The sequence below is a fragment of the Tachypleus tridentatus genome, chromosome 10, assembly GCF_004210375.1.
Source record: "Tachypleus tridentatus isolate NWPU-2018 chromosome 10, ASM421037v1, whole genome shotgun sequence".
In the NCBI taxonomy this organism is placed as follows: domain Eukaryota; kingdom Metazoa; phylum Arthropoda; class Merostomata; order Xiphosura; family Limulidae; genus Tachypleus; species Tachypleus tridentatus.
Window position 1 is genome coordinate 65,621,418 of NC_134834.1, and position 19,973 is coordinate 65,641,390.

At 31.6% G+C, this 19,973-nt stretch overlaps 1 protein-coding gene and 1 long non-coding RNA gene across 3 annotated transcripts in view; one reads left to right on the plus strand and one right to left on the minus strand.

Annotated features, from left to right (window-relative positions):
• Positions 1 to 19,973, minus strand: part of LOC143229470 (uncharacterized) — a 103,022-nt gene that overhangs the window by 77,709 nt on the left and 5,340 nt on the right. Inside the window, exon 1 of one of the 2 annotated variants that reach the window (XM_076461833.1) lies at positions 6,648 to 7,029. The exons of the other annotated variant lie outside the window; for it this stretch is intronic. The gene's annotated coding sequence lies outside the window, so the exon portion shown is untranslated. Of the gene's footprint in view, positions 1 to 6,647; positions 7,030 to 19,973 lie in introns of those variants that run through there. 2 annotated transcript variants of the gene reach the window in all.
• The window catches only part of LOC143229472 (uncharacterized), a 108,314-nt gene continuing 94,706 nt past the window's right edge, over positions 6,366 to 19,973 (plus strand). The window contains exon 1 of the long non-coding RNA XR_013015897.1: positions 6,366 to 6,522. This is a non-coding gene — a long non-coding RNA (uncharacterized LOC143229472). The remainder of the gene's footprint in view (positions 6,523 to 19,973) is intronic.

The window sequence follows — 19,973 nt, forward strand, 5'->3', positions numbered from 1 at the left end:
GGAGATGAAATATAAACCAGAGTTAAAAATTAAAGTTTTGGTAATTTGTTTTTAATAGCTTTCACTTGTTTAATTTATAACAAGTTGGTCAAAAGGATTTTCCTGAAATATTATAGTCCAAAATAAGTTTCGTGTTCTAAATGCGTTTACAATAAAGCTTGAAGCAATATTTAAACATTCTACATAAACTATGTTCGTTGTGAACATAATCTGCGATATAATCTTACGTTTTTGCCTTGTTTATAATACTTTTCAAAGAAGTAACGCTGAAACCTTAAAATAATATAACTCACTTAAGTAAAAAAATGTATTTTTTAAAATATCCGAACCAAACTTGTGTAATTTTAACATCGATAAAAACAGTTACTTAAGGTTGTATATGCGTTAATACTCGGCAGTTTACTAACCAATATTTGAACATGAAAATACCTACGCAAACTCATTTTTATTACACAACAATTTGCAAGTGTTTATTGGATCTTTTCATAGTACAAGTGACACATGCCCTATAAAAGAAGGCTACAGTTATCTTAATACTTAACAGTTAGTGTACAAGTTATTAGGCCAATGATTGTCGTTGTTATAATCTCAGTATCTTCTGTGACTGAGGCAGATAAAATCCAACAAACAGCGATTCTTTGTTCAAATGGAATAAAAACTTTTGTTTGTTTGTTTTTGAATTTTACGCAAAGCTACACGAGGGCTATCTGCGATAGCCGTCTCTAATTTTGCATTAGAGAACTAGAGGGAAGGCAATTATTCATCGCCACTCACCGCCAACTCTTAAGCTACTATTTCACCAACGAATAGTAGAATTGATCGTCACATTATAACGTTCCTACGAATGAAAGGGCGAGCATGTTTGGTGTGACAGGGATTCGAACCCTCGATCCTCAGGTTATAAGTCTAGTGCCTTAATCAACTAGCCATGCTGGGCCGACATAAAAGCCATTTCATGACCACATTAAAAATAAAAACATTTTTTTTTATTCTGGTAATTACTACAATTATTTTGGGTTTTAGGCGGATCAACTATCGATTACCTAAAGCCACAATCTAATCATTAGCATGAACAATAATCAATCTTAAACTTATCTCTAAAACTTGTCTCGTTACACTGATAACAGTAACTCAGAGAATTCAAGTGGAAATCCGCTAATGGTTGACACACGAGGTCAGTGATCTTATGGAATTTTAGGTTTTAATCACTGAGGTTACTCAACAACCTAAAACGCTCACATGCAATTAAGTATACACGTGGCCTTTCTTCGGTAAAAATTACGAGGCAAAATTCTTCTCAGTGTGTGAATGTATCTTCACACATTGGAATAAAATTTACTTTTTATTTTACTTTTATCATAAAAAGTCTACTGTACTGATCTTTGTTCAGGTTTGAAACCTATGATGTTCTGTGTAAAATTATCGGTAAATATCATGAAAAGACACAGACAATATTATTTGTGCTTCTCATTCATTAAAACGACAAGAAACACTAAACATACACATTTATAAAATGTATTTATAAAACTTTTACACATACACGGGCAGGTGGTTAAGGCACTCAATTTCGTTATCTGAAGGCCATGAGTTCGAATCCCCACCAAACCAAACGTGCTCGCCCTTTCAGCTGTGGGGGCGTTATAATGTGACGGTCAACCCCACTTATCGTTGGTAAAATAGTAGCTCAAGAGTTAGCGGTGGGTGATGATGACTAGTTGCTTTCTCTCTAGTCTTACACTACTAAATTAGGGACGACTGGCGCAGATAGCCTTCGAGTAGCTTTGCGCGAAATTCAAAACAAACCAAACCAGTTTTCTAAGAAAGTAATCGCTAAAACTGGTATTATGTTCATTTATAAAATATTTGACGTTTTTTAATATTAAATTGTAATTAAGAGGGAATAGCTCCAACGTTTATCACATCTCACAAATAACCAAAACAGGACTTTCGGATATGAGATTTTGGAAACATGAAATGACAATTATCTCAATTCACCCATGTAGATGCTTTCTTTTCAGAGAGGCAATAATAAGTTTCAAGGCCTTATTTACTTTCGCAATGAAACATTTTATAACTACCAATAGGTGACATCACTCACCTCTTCCAAAACGGTTGATCAATTTCATACTACGGGAATTTATATTATCAATTGAAAAATTCAAATTATGTGAACTCATATTACCATCCAACTTTTTGGGGAAATATACGTAACTGATATGCTAATAATAGTCCTAAAGTCAAAATACCGTTACTTATTACACATTTTTTGTTCCTTAAACATAATTGTTGAGCGTTGTTAGTTGTGCATTTCAGAAGAAAAAAAAAGGCCGAAAGAGCTATGTGTTGTGACCACCCCCGGGAAACGAACCTCGGATATATGCGTGGTAAGTCCGTAAACTTACCGCTGACTCACCGGGGGAAAACTGTTAAACGAAAGATAAAAATAGTGGTACTTCGTGTTTGCATAATTTGTGTACATGTTACGATGGAAGTTTATATACAAAAGTTTAGCATTAATGAAGGATTAACGTGGAAAACTGTAATAAACACACGTACACGATATTTGTATACTCGTCTGTTTCAACGGAAATTAAATTCAATACGTTTTATAGATCAACACGAAATAAATTATTAACAGCTGCAAATCCAAATATTTCGAAATCAGATCGAGACAGAAACGCAACAATGATACCAAACTAGTAATATTTTCAAAACCATTTTCTTTTATCTCTGATAATTTCTTTGTTGATTAATACGTATTTCACTGTTGTAAAAACGTCCATTACAATGGCTGGAATTCCAGCTTCAGGAGATAAGGCAATCCTACCACACCCAGTGGTCTGTTTAACTTTTCGGCAACGAATCACTCACAACAAATTGCAGATAGTGGCGTATAGGTGAGCACACCGTCTGAAACATTAAATACGTGAAGACCCTGGCACTCCAAATCCTTTAGTATGAAGTATGTGATTCTTATGATATTGGGGCCGAAATCTAATAGATGATGTATACTCACCACTTTACAAATATAAGCCCGACTTCCAAAACTATCTCTGTATTTAAGAGACAATGTTAAGATGTCACTTTTTAAGGCATTGAGATTTCGTAAACCCACATGCTCCACACATCTGTCTGCACCACTTATGTTTACACTTTTCTTTTTTAACAATCAGAGATATCTCTATACCGATCCGAACTTTACTAGCAAATTTATCGATCAAACGCTACAAATCTTGTATCGTTAGGTCTTCCTATGAGTCCGGATTGTATATCAGCTTTTCCATTCGGATTCACCTTACCAGCCTTTTGTTAAGTTAAATCTTTTAATGAAATGAATATGCTATGTTGTTGTCATAACATGAGGACTAGCTTCGATTTCACTTTTTCTTATTTGCAAAGTATTTTAAACAAACAATACTTAACTCACGTGTAATTTTCTAAATAAAATAAACATTACAGTACACACTTTTGCTGATGGCTTTTTCACTTATTTTGATTTAACATACGCATGCAAAGTTCATTCAAAACAATATGCTGATCACTTTATAAACACGCATTTAAACGTTTCTGCGTAATATGCTAAATTTGCCTTCGTTACAACTTTATATATTTACTTTGCAACCGTTTGTTTCACAGGCGGCTGTAAACAACTTTTAGCTATTTTTTTCTTTAATACGCATTTTATTCTTTGTTTCTTGAGGTTCTTTGTTTCAAGTGATGAAGCTGTGTTATAAACTGAATGCTTATAACTGTTTCATACTCTGTATGCTATTATAAATACCCTGACTATACTTTATTGTTTACGTGTAGTTTTGTAATAATAATGTTACGCCTAAACGAGTTTGTTTGTCTGATCTCTTTTTTCTAACACAGCAAGATTTATCGATCTAACACACAATACCGATAAGAAAACGAAGTTTAAATGGCGTGTGTGAAATTGATAGAATCAGGAAAATTCCAGCTAAAGGCATGAAAATTACTCGAAATATTTTGAGGGTCGCGGCTAGTCCTATATTAATTCAACATGTACGCATGTAGTCAATATACTCTTCTCACACTTCTGGAGATAGCAGGATTAAAGTTGGCATGCAAATTCAGAGAAACCTGAGAGGTGTCCTTATCTATATGGAGTAGTCCTTCCGAGAGGGTATCTATAAGGACTAAAACGCCTCCAGAAGGTCATCTAAGGATGATGTGATCCGAGAGTAGGTTTTCTGTGTCGGTAAACCCGAATCTATCATTGAATTTAATGTTCCTATACCCGTCTTTGCTGAACCTGAGAACCCGAATCAGACATCCGACTTTGTGTTCCTGGATCACTCCTTGTCCCAAAAACGACATGTTTGAAACAATCCTTATATCACCCCATCCACAAGTTAGCGGGGTTAACTGTTGTTAAAACAACAGTTTTATTCCCTTTGAGTGCGGTTTTGGCATTATTCATATAACATGTAATTGATTGTTGTATTTTTAAAGTCCCTGAGCGTTTTTATGAGGCGCAATATTCTAAAATAACTGCTATTGTGACACAGTAATATCATAACTTGTTAAATTCGTCATCCATGATTGAATAAAATAAATGAACATCCTTTTAGAAATGAATATATGAATATTATAACTAGCAGCACACCGAGGAAATCTGACAATATGTAGATGTCATCATTGTCACGCAAGATTTAGCATCATGTAGTACCTTCAATCGCAGTATAATTAAAGGTTAAGTGTCATTTTGTCTTGTTTTATTATCACTAATGAAATATGTACTTGATTTATCACTTTTATAAGAATTATTATATAGAAATCAGGCTTAAATACCTATGGTATAATCCCTCTGAACTACGGCACTGTTTCATAACCTCAAAATAATAGCAGCATGTGCACAAACGCATTGCTTTAACACAACAGCTCCGATTTAGAATAACTAAAAAATTGCGATGTTTCTCAGCCATTATTTTAAGCATTAACTCACCTCAAAGTGACATTATCTTTAATATGCTGGTTTCTATTTTACTTCTCATATCAAGGAGATACACAAGAAGCTTTGGTTATTTTTTTGTCAAGAACGTTTACAATAGTAAATTAACAAGCAGCTATCAATGCGCTGACTGAACCAATTATTGCACTATTTTAGAGTGAAATTGAATAATAATATTACAGACCACTAGCAGTCATATACGTTCTTTTTTTAAATAACTTAATTTCTGTACAGATTCTAGATCTTCAAAAATAAATTCACCAAAGTACTGTTTTTTACGAGACGCTGTTATGCACAAAAACATTAATTTATGTTATGATAAATCAGTACAAGGAAGAGTACAAGATATAATCCCGATTCTTTTGTTCTTTAATCAAATTTTCCGGTGTTTGATTTCATTCATGAAAGTAACAACTCGATAAACCGTTTTTTAATATTCACGTTTTATTTAAATTGAAAGCAAGTAAATAATTTCAAATATCATGTTTAGTATGGTGCAGTATGTCTTAAAAATACTTCGTTTCAATTATCTTTAACAGGTTTCATAAAACTTTACTATTCGGTAAAACTATTTATAAGAAACCCAACAAAAGCATAATAAAATAAAAAATGGCAGAGCTTTAGTGTTAAGATCAAGTTTTATACACAAGACTTACTGAAATTTGACACTGCTACAGGTAATTGGGATATATTTCAATTGTTTCAGATATAAAACGATAGAAAATTCCTTAATCTTATGACACTTGAAGCAGTAAAATGTTTACGTTCGTCGGTCAAAATATACATACAAAAATAATGATTGTAATACAACTTCCTCATATAAATAATATTTCGAAACATTATGGGAAAAAACAACACAATTTTGTACCCGAAATACATTCCCAACTGTCTACTCAAACTGAAATCGATCCCTCCAACACGGTACTGCGACTTTTAGAGTTAACTTCTTTTAAGATGGCAAATAATATGCAGAATTTTTATTAGGTATTATTGAGAAATTAATTATTACAACTTTTTTTTTTAATTTTGCAGTCATGATTGATAACATTTTACTTTAGTAATAGAAATAGCATGATTTATAACTGTACTAATGTTTTCATTTCGTTGTTATATTTACTTGCAGTAAAATATTTTAAATTAAAAATATATTTTTGAAGAAACTTAAGGTTAACAACTGCTATTGCCAAATGGTGAAAATGTAAACGTTGTTGTTTATCACACTAAAACACACATTTTATATTTAAATATAAACAATTTATTTTTTAAAAAAAGTCTATATTCCAATATCTAAAATATAAAGAAAAACAATTTTGAACGTTACTACTACAGAAACAATTTTAAAATGATCTCAAATGGTCGTATTAACAACTGAGTTAAAATATTTACTTTTTAAAACTTTTCAACTTTTTTTTTTTGCGTTAGTGATATTTTTATACAAGCGCAGTGTATAATGAACTGTTATGATGGAGAAAGTGGCATAAGAAGGTGCATTTTTTTAAAACTCTTAAAAGATGAACATGTGAAGCTGTGACTAGTTCTTTGTAAATGTAAGTAAAGATTCATATTTTGTTTTTGTACCACTACTTAGATTAATTATTTGCAAGTTACGTAGGTTTTACAATGAATACCTCTCAATAATTGTATACAAAAGAAAAAGTTTAAATTTACTTACAGCTTGATATTTCCAACTTTAGCCTATCTCGAAAAAAAGATCCTGTTACATATTTAGGCCTATACAAGTTACAACTTGCATATAAAAACGTTAATCTAACTATACTGAGTTAGACTTATTATGAGTTTACTGCACGAAAATATTAATATTGTTAACCTTCATTTTTTTCCGTTTAAGTTATAACGAATACTTGTATTGTAATATATTAGTTACATTAAAGGTAAAAACTGGCAAACAACGAAGAAAAATTTGCTGACAATGAGTACGACTGCAAACTAACGCAAGCAACTATCGGTTGTAGATATAACTGAAACGAATTAAACGACGCACTTGGTTTACGAATCACGACCTTCGTATGACGGTGTGGCACAGACGAATAATTGTCGGATCAGAGCATGTATATGTAGACAGGGTACAATGAGGCTGTTTTTATAACACCTCTTTTTGGTGTATGTTAACATAAACTCCACTTATAAAAATATACAAACGTTAATGTTGGCAGACATTATAGCAAACATTTTTAAGGTATTAGAAATAATAATAAAAAAATATTTAATAGCATTTTGCCCAGTTATAAGTATTCATCCAGTTTGTTCTCAGGTAAATACATCCATGTAATTTAACCAAACATGTACTGTAAAATAAAAAGAGATTTCCATTCAAACGAGCTTCATATTTTACATAGTTACTTTAAGCAAAGAAAGAATATTGCTGTTTTATTTTGTCTTTGCTAAAATGTTGCAAAAATGTCATAAGACCTAGAACTAATGTTAATTTTATATAATGTCATTTTTTCTTCATGTTAAGTGGAAGCTCATTATTTCTATGATTCACCTCAAGATTGATTTTTTATACACTAATATGTTATTATATGCAGTAAATGACTTAATTCACATGGTGCACAACATATTCAAACCTAATAAAAAAATTGTGCCTTTTTGTTCAACCAATCAAAGTAAAGGAACCACCTACACATCAAAATGACGTAAGAGTTTGATATTACATTTACAGCTGTTCTATTCAAAATAAGTCATTATTTACACAGTAAAATTCTTTCACTGGTATTGATTCTTGTGTAAAACTGTAAAAGGCACACCACTTGATCCCAGTTCTATCAAAATATTGTGGATGGTGAATTTTATAACTTGAGTTACCAAATTTGGTTAATTTCATGTTGATGCTTTTGCTCAACTAAAGGCTCAATGCTTTGAGTCACAAATCCATGTTGTAGTGGATTTTGAGTCTTTAAAAGTGGATGAAATAATTTGTGAATCTTTCTTATGAAAATGGAAATCACAATGTTGATTAGAATAACAATTGCTGATATTCTTGGTGTTATAGTTTCATTTGGAACAAATGTAATATTTTTGAAATAGTGTTGCTAAGATTTTTTGACCAAGATGGTTATTTTTGTTTTGACTTGATTATCTGTGAAGGAATAGGAACTAAAATCATATTGCATAACATGTTAAGATAAAAGTTTGTGTCTAAAAATTATATTAAAGAGGTCAGAAAATATTTTATTATAAATATTAAATTGTAATTTGTCATGCCAAAAATTATAATAATGTTATAAACATTTATAAATGTATATTAAACAGTAGTTTACTTTATATAGCTTTTTTGTTTATGTGTTTATATTAACCATATTTTTAATTCATTAGTTTTTTCACCCAAGTACATTTGAAATTTATAATAATTCAACTAATTCATAAGCCACAAAATTCTACAAACATAAAACTGAGTACATATTTTGGCTCTACTTAAAAGTAAAGTTCCAGGGTTTGAACCCTTATCACCAAACACATTTGCCTTTTCAGCCAGGAGAGTGTTATAACATGTGATCAATCCCATTATTTATTAGTCAAAAGAATGTGTAAAATTCAAAACAAAAGAAACTACTTTGTATGTTGCTTGTTGTACTTTGTAAAAAAGTATATAAGTATTTGTTATTTATCAGATTTTGTGACCATTAGTTATGTGTCATTTATCATTAGCTTAGTATTGAGAATTGTTTTATTAATTTGAAATTTAATAAGGGGAATTTTAAATTTCTATAAAAAAAACAACAGAAAGTACAAAACATCTTCAAATGCTAAAAAGTAAAAATTTCAATGCTATGACCAATGATAATTACACCAAAGTTTTTCAGCATTATGTCTACATAGTTAAAATGGTATTTTTATCATACTTGTACTTACTTACATACTTATTACTAAAAATTTAAGAGCAATAATTTCAGTCTTGAAAAAAATCCATGATCCTCTTTATTGATTAGGATTTCAGACAGTTCTTTGATATTGTATATGAAACACCAAAGAAAACAATACTCACATACTGTTGACATTGAACAGTGGACAATTTAACATTTGTAAAATGATATCTGAAAATATTGCCAAATTTTGCTCTAAATTATGTTAGACCTAAGAAAACATGAAGTTGTAGGCTTTTGTTACTTTTTAACATTGTAATAATTCTGTATCATCATGAAATATTAACCATAAAATTAATATTGTTAACAATGTATAAATGTAATATATTCAAAGTTATATATATATATATTATAAATTACATTGTAATAAGAAAAGAACAAAATGTGTTATTGTAAAATTATAATTTTCATTTCCTCATTTGTAAGAAACTTTTTCAAGTACTTAACTACAATTTTATCAAAAACATAGTGTTTACTCACATTTAGCTAACCTTTATTAGTGATCTCAAATAAAATATAAAAAAGTGAAAATATTAGATCGTGATCTAACTGATATGTTAGAACCTGTAAAAACATGACTCATTTTGGGTGTAGTAAATACCTACTGAAAAAAAAAATCATTTGGTATAATATAATTTTGAAAAAAAAACACAATTAGTCTTGCATTTTATAAACTATACTAGTAATGTGATTTTAGTATTTAAATATAAATTGCCTAAACTGACAGTATCAGATCAGAGTATGTTGATTTCATGAAAAATGATTGGTTACATCCCAATTAAATTTTTCATGACTGCATAGTACACTGCAGTGAACATTATTATAGTACTGCCAAAGTGATATGTATATATATGCATGCGCACACACACACACACATATATATATATCAGTTTGGTTTGGTTTGTTTTGAATTTCATGGAAAGCTACACGAGGACTATCTGTGCTATCCATCCCTAATTTAGCAGTGTAAGATTAGAGGGAAGGCAGCTAGTTATCACCACTCACCTCCACCTCTTAGGCTGGTCTTTTTTACCAACGAATAGTGGGATTGACCATCACATTATAATGCACTCATGGCTGAAAGGGCGATCACACACATTTGGTGTGATGGAGATTCGAACCCACATCCCTAAGATTATGGAGTCAAGTGTCTTAACCACCTGGTCATGCCAGGCCATATATGTCAGTGCCTAATACTGAGTTGGACCACCATTTGCTGTGATAATAGCTTGTACTTTGTGCAAATGCATAAGATTCTAACATACTCATCAAAAAAGATGGTTTGCAATTCATATTTGTAGAATATGATCTTGGCTGTTGCAACATGAGTCCATTTCAAAGATGTTTAAATGGTTTAAGATCAAGAAATTATGCTCACTAGCAAGATGACTGAAGCCACTTTTATATTCTTCAAACTAATTTTGGACAGCATCAGCACACTGATTTGTTGTGTTACAATTTTTGAATATCATTATCAATAATTTAATTGCTCATTACTATTTTCCTACTTATCTGGACATTACAAGCACATGATTTGTAGCAATACTTTTAAAGACTCGTTGTCAATAAGGTAGATATCTTTAGCAATATAATTCACTCTAACACTGAATATTGTTGACCCTTCTAAAGAAATTAAAGAATCAAGCTGTTATCATGGATATGTTGCTTACTGTATTAATTCACCACAGCAGTCTGTCCATTGAAATAATATAAGCAAGATAAAGCATTCCATGTAGTTTTCTTAAATATTTTTACTTCATTACATAAATTGATATTTCATGATTTATCAGATTCTACAGGATTCTTCCTATCACAAAATTGAATAATGAAAGGACAGTTTTATGTTTTACCAATATCCCATTTTTTTATGATTATAATCTTTCTAGTAAATGCATCTAAAGGTACGGTCACACGTCTGTATCTGATGATAGCTTTAGTCACATAACCATGGTTGGAATAAGTGAAATATTCATGAAATATAAAATTGCTTGTGTTTTTCTCAACTGTGAAAATTTGGAGTTTCAACAACTACAGGCAATTTCAAGTATTAATTTTATTCTTCAAGTTATTCCTTGTCTATTATTTGCATCCTAAACATTAGGAGCTGGCTTTCCTGTTTTTATCTGATGCAAACAATTTTGAGGCATGTTTCAAGTTGGTATGTCCTTTATATGATATAGTTAGAGATAATGAAATGCTACCAGTGCTTAAGGAAACAGCCTGAGACACACTTTGATGTCTTGTTAGATTTTAAAAACTTGTCTCAATGTCTGGCTGAAAAAAAATTAAAAGTTTCAGTCACTGTTTATTGTAATGGTAGAAATATTTTTTAATCGGTTGTCACTGTTCATAAACTTGCAATATATTTAACCAATCACTCAGAAAACTTAATGCAACTCTTTTTATGAAGCAGGGTTATATTATCACGATTTTTCAAATGTTGCAGAGATGCTTACTCTAACCCATTACCTTACAGGTTAATCATAGTGTAACTACACTTATGCATTTATAGGATTCAAGCATTCATATGTCATATCATACAACCATTCTATTTTTCATGTCCAAATAAAAGTAGTATTCTGCAAATGTATATGGATATCCAAAGAAAATTAATGTATTAGCTTAGTGGTTTGCTGCTACATTTATTTATGTGGATGTTATATGACAATATACAATTTTGTTTGCAACAAATATATTGTTAATAGTAAAATACTTGTGAGAAACATACGTACTATAAATATTAAGCAAATAGCTCCCTTATTTAATAATATCCTAGAAATGATACACACACACACACACATATATATATATATATATATGTAGAGATTTTTCTTGCATCTGTTTGATCAAGTGTTTTCTATTATGATAGTGTTACCTCATGGATCATGATTAAAGGACCAACCCAAATGAGTGGATTGAGACAATAGGTTTTAGGTAAATAAGAAAAATGTTTTGATTAACAAATAAAATATATATATTAATTCTCCCAATGCTTGAATCCCATTAGTTTACATACATGTAAATGCAGATAGTGTGCAGAATGGTTAATCCATTCTGCTTTCCAGCTAGCTCACTGTCTATTTTGCTTGGTAGGCTTTCTTAGGCTACTAACAAACTAACTGCTGTGAGCTGGAACATGGCCATCTCTTGAAATGGAAGAGAACATTTAAGACCAAGAAGTAAAATTCGTTTCTTTGTACCCTATTGATGAATCTTCTATGTTAAAGCATCTTTGATGTCACTTCTTACAATATAATGTTCACAGACACTGAGAAATGTTTTAATTGTTTTCTTTTAAGATCACTCATAATGGGCTTCACTAAGTCTCAGATTAAAACAGATATTTTAGGGAAAAAACAAATACTGTGATAAATAAATTAAATAATTTTGTACATATAAAAGCAAATAATAATTAAATAAAAAGTAATCCTAACACAATATGTTTGCGTAAAGAGTAAGATCTGGGTTTGCCTCAACTTTTAAAGTAAGAAGATTATGGAAGAATAAAATATACAACGTAATTACTATAATTGTATTTACCTTACTTAAGTAAGATAAGCTTACTTGATTAAACTGGTGATGAATATTTTAAAAGAAAAATAGTTAACACATCAAAATGACATCTATAAAAATAGTAGAAACACTCGTATGTAAATAGAGGAAACCCATTAAGCATCTGAAAAAAAACTCACAAAAAACATCTGTCAAAACTCGTTAAACATATAACTTATGCCGAGTCATAATGTTGAAAAAGGTCAAAACTATTGAACGTATAAACTTGAGAGGCTCCTAGAGTAATACTAAATTACATGGGTTACAGCTGATCCTCTTGTCACCAAAAACTAACAGTGCAAAACTCTTACGAAAACCTTTCAGCATTCAGACAATAAATCAGAATAAGAATGTGAAAAAAAGGACGTTTTCTAAATGAAAATAATGTTTATTTATTGCGTGATAATTCTATACATATTTGTTTCTACACTTAACTTTGATCGTTGAAAAGTTAAACGTTTGACTTTAGTTTAAACAGTCTACTTTACAAATGTATGGAATTTCACATCCAGTTTTATTTACGTTCATAGTTTTTGTTTGTCGTCGTCATAGTTTCCTTGCGTTACAAATAAGCGTGTGCGAGTCATGGGTTTGACGTGTGTATTGTTACGTGTAATTTATTACGATGGGACATTGTCAAAGATGTATTGTATTTTCATACCGTATGTAAGTAACCCTGACGTGTATAATTGAATTATGAAGTATAATGTATTTTGAAAATTAGGGTCTCTAAATAGAATTAGACAATAAGGTGTATTGGAGCTTTGAACGTTTTTTATTTGTTGCAGTTACTAATGTTAAATACATTCATAAAGGGAAATTAATCACAAATGTGAGGATTGTCGAAAAGTGCTGGCACATAACTACTAAAATTGTGTTCCACAATTTGCACACAAAGAGAGCAAAAATAAGAACAAAGTTCTGGATAAAAACTATATAAGAAATTGAAAGATTCAAAGAACAACTAGTAATTTAGTTGAAAATAGAGACAAATTACTTTAAATAAGTTTGAACTTTTATTTGCTACATTTTCCAATATTTCGTATGTATCAAATATGTTTTTATATCACTCAGCAGAAGTGAAATAACTATGCAGAATAGTTTCGCTGTGTAACTACTGTGATTTTGATCAAACCTATGAACCATGCAACTTCGAATACTACTTGTATTAGTTTTTATACGTATGTGTGTAGAAACTAAGGTATTTTTGTGTGCGTTATTGTTACAGCAGTCAGCGATACATGATTGCCAAAATTATACAGGCTTGCGATGATTTTATTATCTTGAATTTTTTACTTTTGCGATATAGTAATTCCTGTACTCTGAATTCGAAAAATGATATCAATGTCATATATAATTTTACATAAGTGAATAAGTTTCATTGAAATCAGGTCACATTTTTTACGCTCAAAATATTGATAGCCACTGGCTATAAATTTCTCTAGACCAATCGCGACGTGAGAATCTTACCGATCGGTCTAAAACCAAAATGTAATAATAATAAAAAATTCATTGGGGTAAACAAAATAATAATTTAATCAAAGCAAGAGTTTCTTTTTTAATTCTCGATTTAAAAAAAGAAAAACCTTGCGTGATAGAAAAACAAATGAATATTATTTTCGAAACATACGTAGCTGAATTATGGAAAACCTGTCATTAAATCTAAAGGAACTTTTATGAAGTTAAAATTCTTATGTCTGTGTTTTTAGCTGATTGTATACAGTAAAACGAATAAATAGATAAAACTGGTACAAACACACCATAAAGTACAAGTCAATATTCTTTCACAAAGTAAGTGAAGTATGTTAATCACCTATCTATGAATCTATGTACCATAATTGGAATGTTTAATGAAACAACATGTTATGTCAGTATCTTGCAAGATATATATAATAATATCGACTAAAATTGGGTTATTTTAAACTTCTATAATGCTTGTGTTAATTCAATAAAACCAAGTTGTGACTTTACAAGCACGTTGACTCGCACTGACTGACAGTTGAATAAGACGTACATACACAAGTGCTGGGGAATACACTGATGCTGGTTGGAAAACTGACAGTAAATTTCAAAAACTGTTTTATGTAAATCTGTACAGGTCTAATAGGGTCTTATGCACTAAAAGGTTATATGACTTGCATATTAACTTGTGGAATATTATTACAGGAAATATTTAGTGCTGAGTGCGGGGTAATAAGATTGAATAAACATTTTAAAGTCAGCGTTAATCGTTGAATATAATCAGCTTCAAGTTGTATATTATGAAAAATAAAATTCAGCGCAATTATATGAAATTTGTATATCTAGTTTGAGCAAAAGATTAAAGATTGTTTGTTTTTAATTTCGCGCAAAGCTACTCGAGGGCTATCTGCGCTAGCCGTCCCTAATTTAGCAGTGTAAGACTAGACGGAAGGCAGCTAGTCATCACCACCCACCGCCAATTCTTGGGCTACTCTTGTACCAACTAATAGTGGGATTGACCGTCACATTATAACGCCTCCACTGCTGAAAGGGCGAGCATGTTTAATGCGACCGGGATTCGAACCCGCGACCCTCGGATTGCGAGTCGAACTCCTTAACACACTTGGCCATGCCGGGCCCAAAGATTAAAGAGGCGAGATATTTACATTCGTTGAAGAACGTTTTACTATCTTACTATCTTAAATCAGTGTTCATTTGCTTTCATATACACACAAATTCTGAGGGTCGCGGGTCCGAATCCCCGTCGCACCAAACATACTCGCCCTTTCAGCCGTGGGGGCGTTATAGTGTGCGATCAATTCCACTATTCGTTGGTGAAACAGTAGCCCAAGAGTAGGCGGTGGGTGGTGATGACTAGCTGCTTTCCCTCTAGTCTTACACTGCTAAATTAGGGACGGCTAGCGCAGTTACTTCTTGTGTAGCTTTACGCGAAATTAAAAAAAAAACACAAAACCCATAACTAATAGCGCTAAAATCTGTGAAAAAGTTGTGTATTGTTATTTTCAAAATCGAGACAAACAAAACTAAACAGTAAGCTGTCTTTGCTGTGGCCACCACAAATATTGAAACTCAGGTTTTTATAGCGTTTTAAGTCTGGAGAAAGTGAGTGCGCGCGCGTTTCACAGTATCATCAAATGTGAGTAATGTTTTGTGCTGGCGTAGTTCCGTACTGACGTTATGAATGTTCGCAAATATTGTAAGGAATGTGTAAAACTAATAAGTGTGAGTGTGGTCCTGATGACTGGTCACCAATAGTCGAATCACATAATTAATTCTAGTATTTGTGATGTGTAAATTTTATATAAAGATATAAAGGGATATAAAGATTTTATGTATAGAAACTTTACAAGAAACTAAATCAGTTATATTCACCATCTGCTGTGAAAAGGTGTTTTAAAAAAATAAACACAGTTTGTCTTATCAAAAAAAGGAGAAAGGGTAAACCTTAAATACTTGTATTTGATACCTCAACATAACGTGAAGGACTCCGATCTAAGGCTTTCCTTACACAACGAGTAACTCTTCGGAACTACAAAACTATAGTTATCAGTGGTGACGAGAAAACTCACTTGTAGAGAAAAATATATATGTAAAAACGGCTGGTTTGGGTTAAGAAAATTTGTCATGCAGAGGAGCGAACAACGTTTCGACCTTCTTCGGTCATCGTGAACCTGACGATCGAAGAAGGTCGAAACGTTGTTCGCTCCTCTGCATGACAAATTTTCTTAACCCAAACCAGCCATTTTTACAGATATAAAACTATAGTTGCTAACAGCAACTTATTGTGTAAGGAAAGCTTTCATGTGTTTCGATGTAAAGTAAGTTTTTATAAATTTTTGATCGTCAGAAGTTACCCTGATGGCATGCTTAACTGATATAATCAGTTTGTTTTGAATTTCGCGCAAGCTACACGAAAGCTATCTGCGCTAGTCTTCCCTAATTTAGCGATTTAAGACTAGGAGGAAGGCAGCTAGTCATCACCACCAACTCTTGGGCTACTCTTTTAACAACGATAGTAGGATTGACCTTCACATTATAGCGCTCCTATAGCTGCTGAAAGGGGCGAGCATGGTTGGTTTGAGGGGGATTCGATCCCACGATCCTCAGATTACGAGTCGAGCGCTCTAACCACCTGGCCATGCCAGGCTGGTATAATCAGGGTGTACGTGGCAACTCGCATAACTTTAGAAAGTGTTACTTTCATGTTATAATATTTTTTAAGAATACTAAACTTAGATAGTTTTAATATCTTTTAATAACTGAATGACTTGATTTTCAATACAGCTGTATATATTTTGCTTGTATATAACATGCATTTGATACATCTACTCAATGTTCTGACTTTTATTTAATCTTCAAAACAGTAATGCCTGACATATTTTTAATTTACTTAGTTCATGTAAGAGAAAAATACTGTTTTACTGATATATTTGCTTTGCTCACAATAACTTATAAAATCACCGAAGTTGAAACAGGCTTTCACATGTTCACTCCTCCACGCAGTCAAAAAGATAGTTTCATAATGTTTCCCACACATCCATTTTAGTTATGTTTGTTACTTAAATAACTGAATTTTTGTGTTAAACGGATATACTTAGTAATAACGCATTGAAACTTCAAAACTGCATCTTTTCAGTGCCTGAAAGAAGTGAAATGTCTTGATGACTTCTTATATAAATCATCACATTTTTATTGACATAAAAGTCATTGAGTGGAAAGTCACCCTAAAATAATTATCGTGTTTAACTTCTAAAAGTTCATTTTCAGTACACTTTCTGAAAGGTCAACATTTTTCATAATTAATTTTTATGTGATTATTTTAACATGATAGGTGCTTTACAAATAATTTCAGAAATTAAAGGAACATGGCAACAATATTTTCAAATTATCATTTCGAAAGTATTCTTTAACTAGATGGAGAACCAGTCGGTTGTGAGGGTGAGACAAAAATGTCTTCGTAAAAAAGGATAAGGAATTGTGCTTTTATTTAAAAGCACAATAAAATGCATCAAGGTACACCAATGGTGAAAAGAAAGACATTGTTTTCAAGAAATTTAACAACAGTGGTTACATAGTTCATTCTAATACTGTGAGATATATAACGTGATAGTTCTTTATGAGATCGGATGGGGTAGTCAACTTTATCACGTTTGGTGTTGATTGATCAAGAAATGTGGAATGTACAAGTTTATTTAAATTATATAGATTGTTTTGAATATTGTTTAAAATGTCGGCTATCTTTAACCTGTCGTTAGTCTTGTAAGGAATAATAGGAAAAACGTTACATGAACTCGTTAAAAACTTTTTTTTTTACGACTAGAATTCAAACGATTATCTGGCCTTTTAAAATAAAGTGCCTTAAACTAATTTTTAATTTCATTTCATTAGAACTTTTAGAAGTAATAGTAGTGCTGTAGGAGAAAAGGTTAATGATACTTTTTAAATTGTGGTGAAAACAGCAATTAACTTTTGTTCCAGAATATCAAAAGGCACAGTAATAACATTACAAAAATAGGATAAAATACTATCACAAATATCTGAAGAGTTTTATCTCTCTGTAACAGATATATTTTAAATGGCTAATGTTTGATAACTTTCGAATTAGCATACGCATATAGATACATATATATGTAGATAGATCAAGAGTTACTGTAAGATTAAAACTTTAGGGACTGTTCGTTATTCTGATGAAAATTCTGTTGGAATTTATTTTTGCATTGTAGTGCAATAACCACATGACTTTTTAACTCAGTAGTGGAAAGGAATGTAAAAAACACTTTACGCTTTAAGAATCATTGGAATTTCAAATATGCTCCCCAATCTTCTTGTCCGACGTATTTTATGTTACGATATAAAAATAAATCACATATGCATTAATATCCTGCTGGGTTATGGATGACATGAAACGAACAAACAACAAAAGAAACTAAGTCTTGCTAGGCGTTTTTGTCAAAATACAGGAATTTTACTTCAGTATTTTAGACAAAATCTTATTTCGTCCTCGATACAGTCATATTAATGCGAGCTTGCGTCGTAGATCATAGCTTTAAAAATCTCAGTATAAACAGTTACTGTTTTTTAAACGTTAAACGTGTAATTTTCTTTCAATATAATTTATATTTGGATTTCGCAGCTGCCAAAGAAAATAGCACTGATTATGTTTTAGTTTTTAATAATCTTAGGCTAAAATTGTTTGCCTGTTCATACAAAAGTTTCATTTTCACAAAGTAAATTATTAAGTTATTTTTGAAACGTGTTACGATGCCCTGTCCATTTCTTCATCTTTTTAAAAGTATTTCTTATTAAATAATTTGAAATTTAATTAACTTGTTTTTTATGGGTTTTTCTGGTAATGCAATGATGGCAATTAATAAATAAAACTGGAGCTGATAACCACTATACGCAGTCACAACATCAGAAAAGAAGTTTTTCTTTTTAATAGATGTTGAGTCATTTGTTTTGCAAGGTTGATTGGAGAATAGCTACTACGTTGCATAAATACCACTAACTGAGGGAACATCTGTGAGGTGAAAACTAAAATTCTCGATTCTTTATCTGCCGCCATTTTATCATCCTGACGCTAATATAAAAACAGGTTTAGTGACATTTCCCCAAGGTACTCTGGACAACCTTTGTTGTTGTTTTTCTTTAACAGATATACAAGTTTGTATTTAAGCAGCATATATCCAGTATTAATAACATCTTGAAAAAAAAAAAAAAAGTTGTACCAGCTGTTATAATACTCAAATTTTGACGAAATAAACTACTAATATGTGGGCAAACAACGATTTATAAGCGTGAGAAAAAGTTTTATTGATAGTGGAACGTACTACATGGTTCGATAAAACTTTGGTCCGTCTTCTTCAGATACGCAAAAGACACTGGCATCCGCAGATAGGGGGCAAAGGGCCTCGCCACTCTACCCACCCCCGTAAAATGAGAAGCCTAATTCTTTCTTTATTCATTAAGCATATGTATATCAGTTGTTTTATCCACTTCACAATTTCACACTACTTTGCCCGCTGGAAAAAAAAATTCTGCAGACGCTTTTGGAAGAAGACAGACCAGTATTCTATCGAAAACCTGAAGTATGTTCCAACATCAATAAAACTTTGTCTTATGCTTATAAATCGTTTGCCTACCTATTAATATTATTATTATATTAGCATAATGTACTTTCTTACCCACGTTATTGTCACTGAATTAAGAGTTTTGCAGTTATATAAAGTTATATACACAACTAAAGCTTCTTTCTTTTTGAATTATAGGCTCGGTATGGTCAGGTATGTTAAGGCGTTCGACTCCTAATCTGAATGCCACGGGTTCGAATCTCCGTCGCACCAAACATGCTCGCCCTTTCAGTTGTGGGGGTGTTGAAATGTTACGGTCAATCGCACTATTCGTTGGTAAAAGAGTAGCGCAAGAGTTGGTGGTGATGACTAGCTGCTTTCCCTCTAGTATTACACTGCTAAATTAGGGACGGTTAGCGCAGATAACCCTCGTGTAGCTTTGCACGAAATTCAAAAACAAATAAAACTAACTGCATGATATCAGAAGAGATATTTTGAAGCTTAATATTT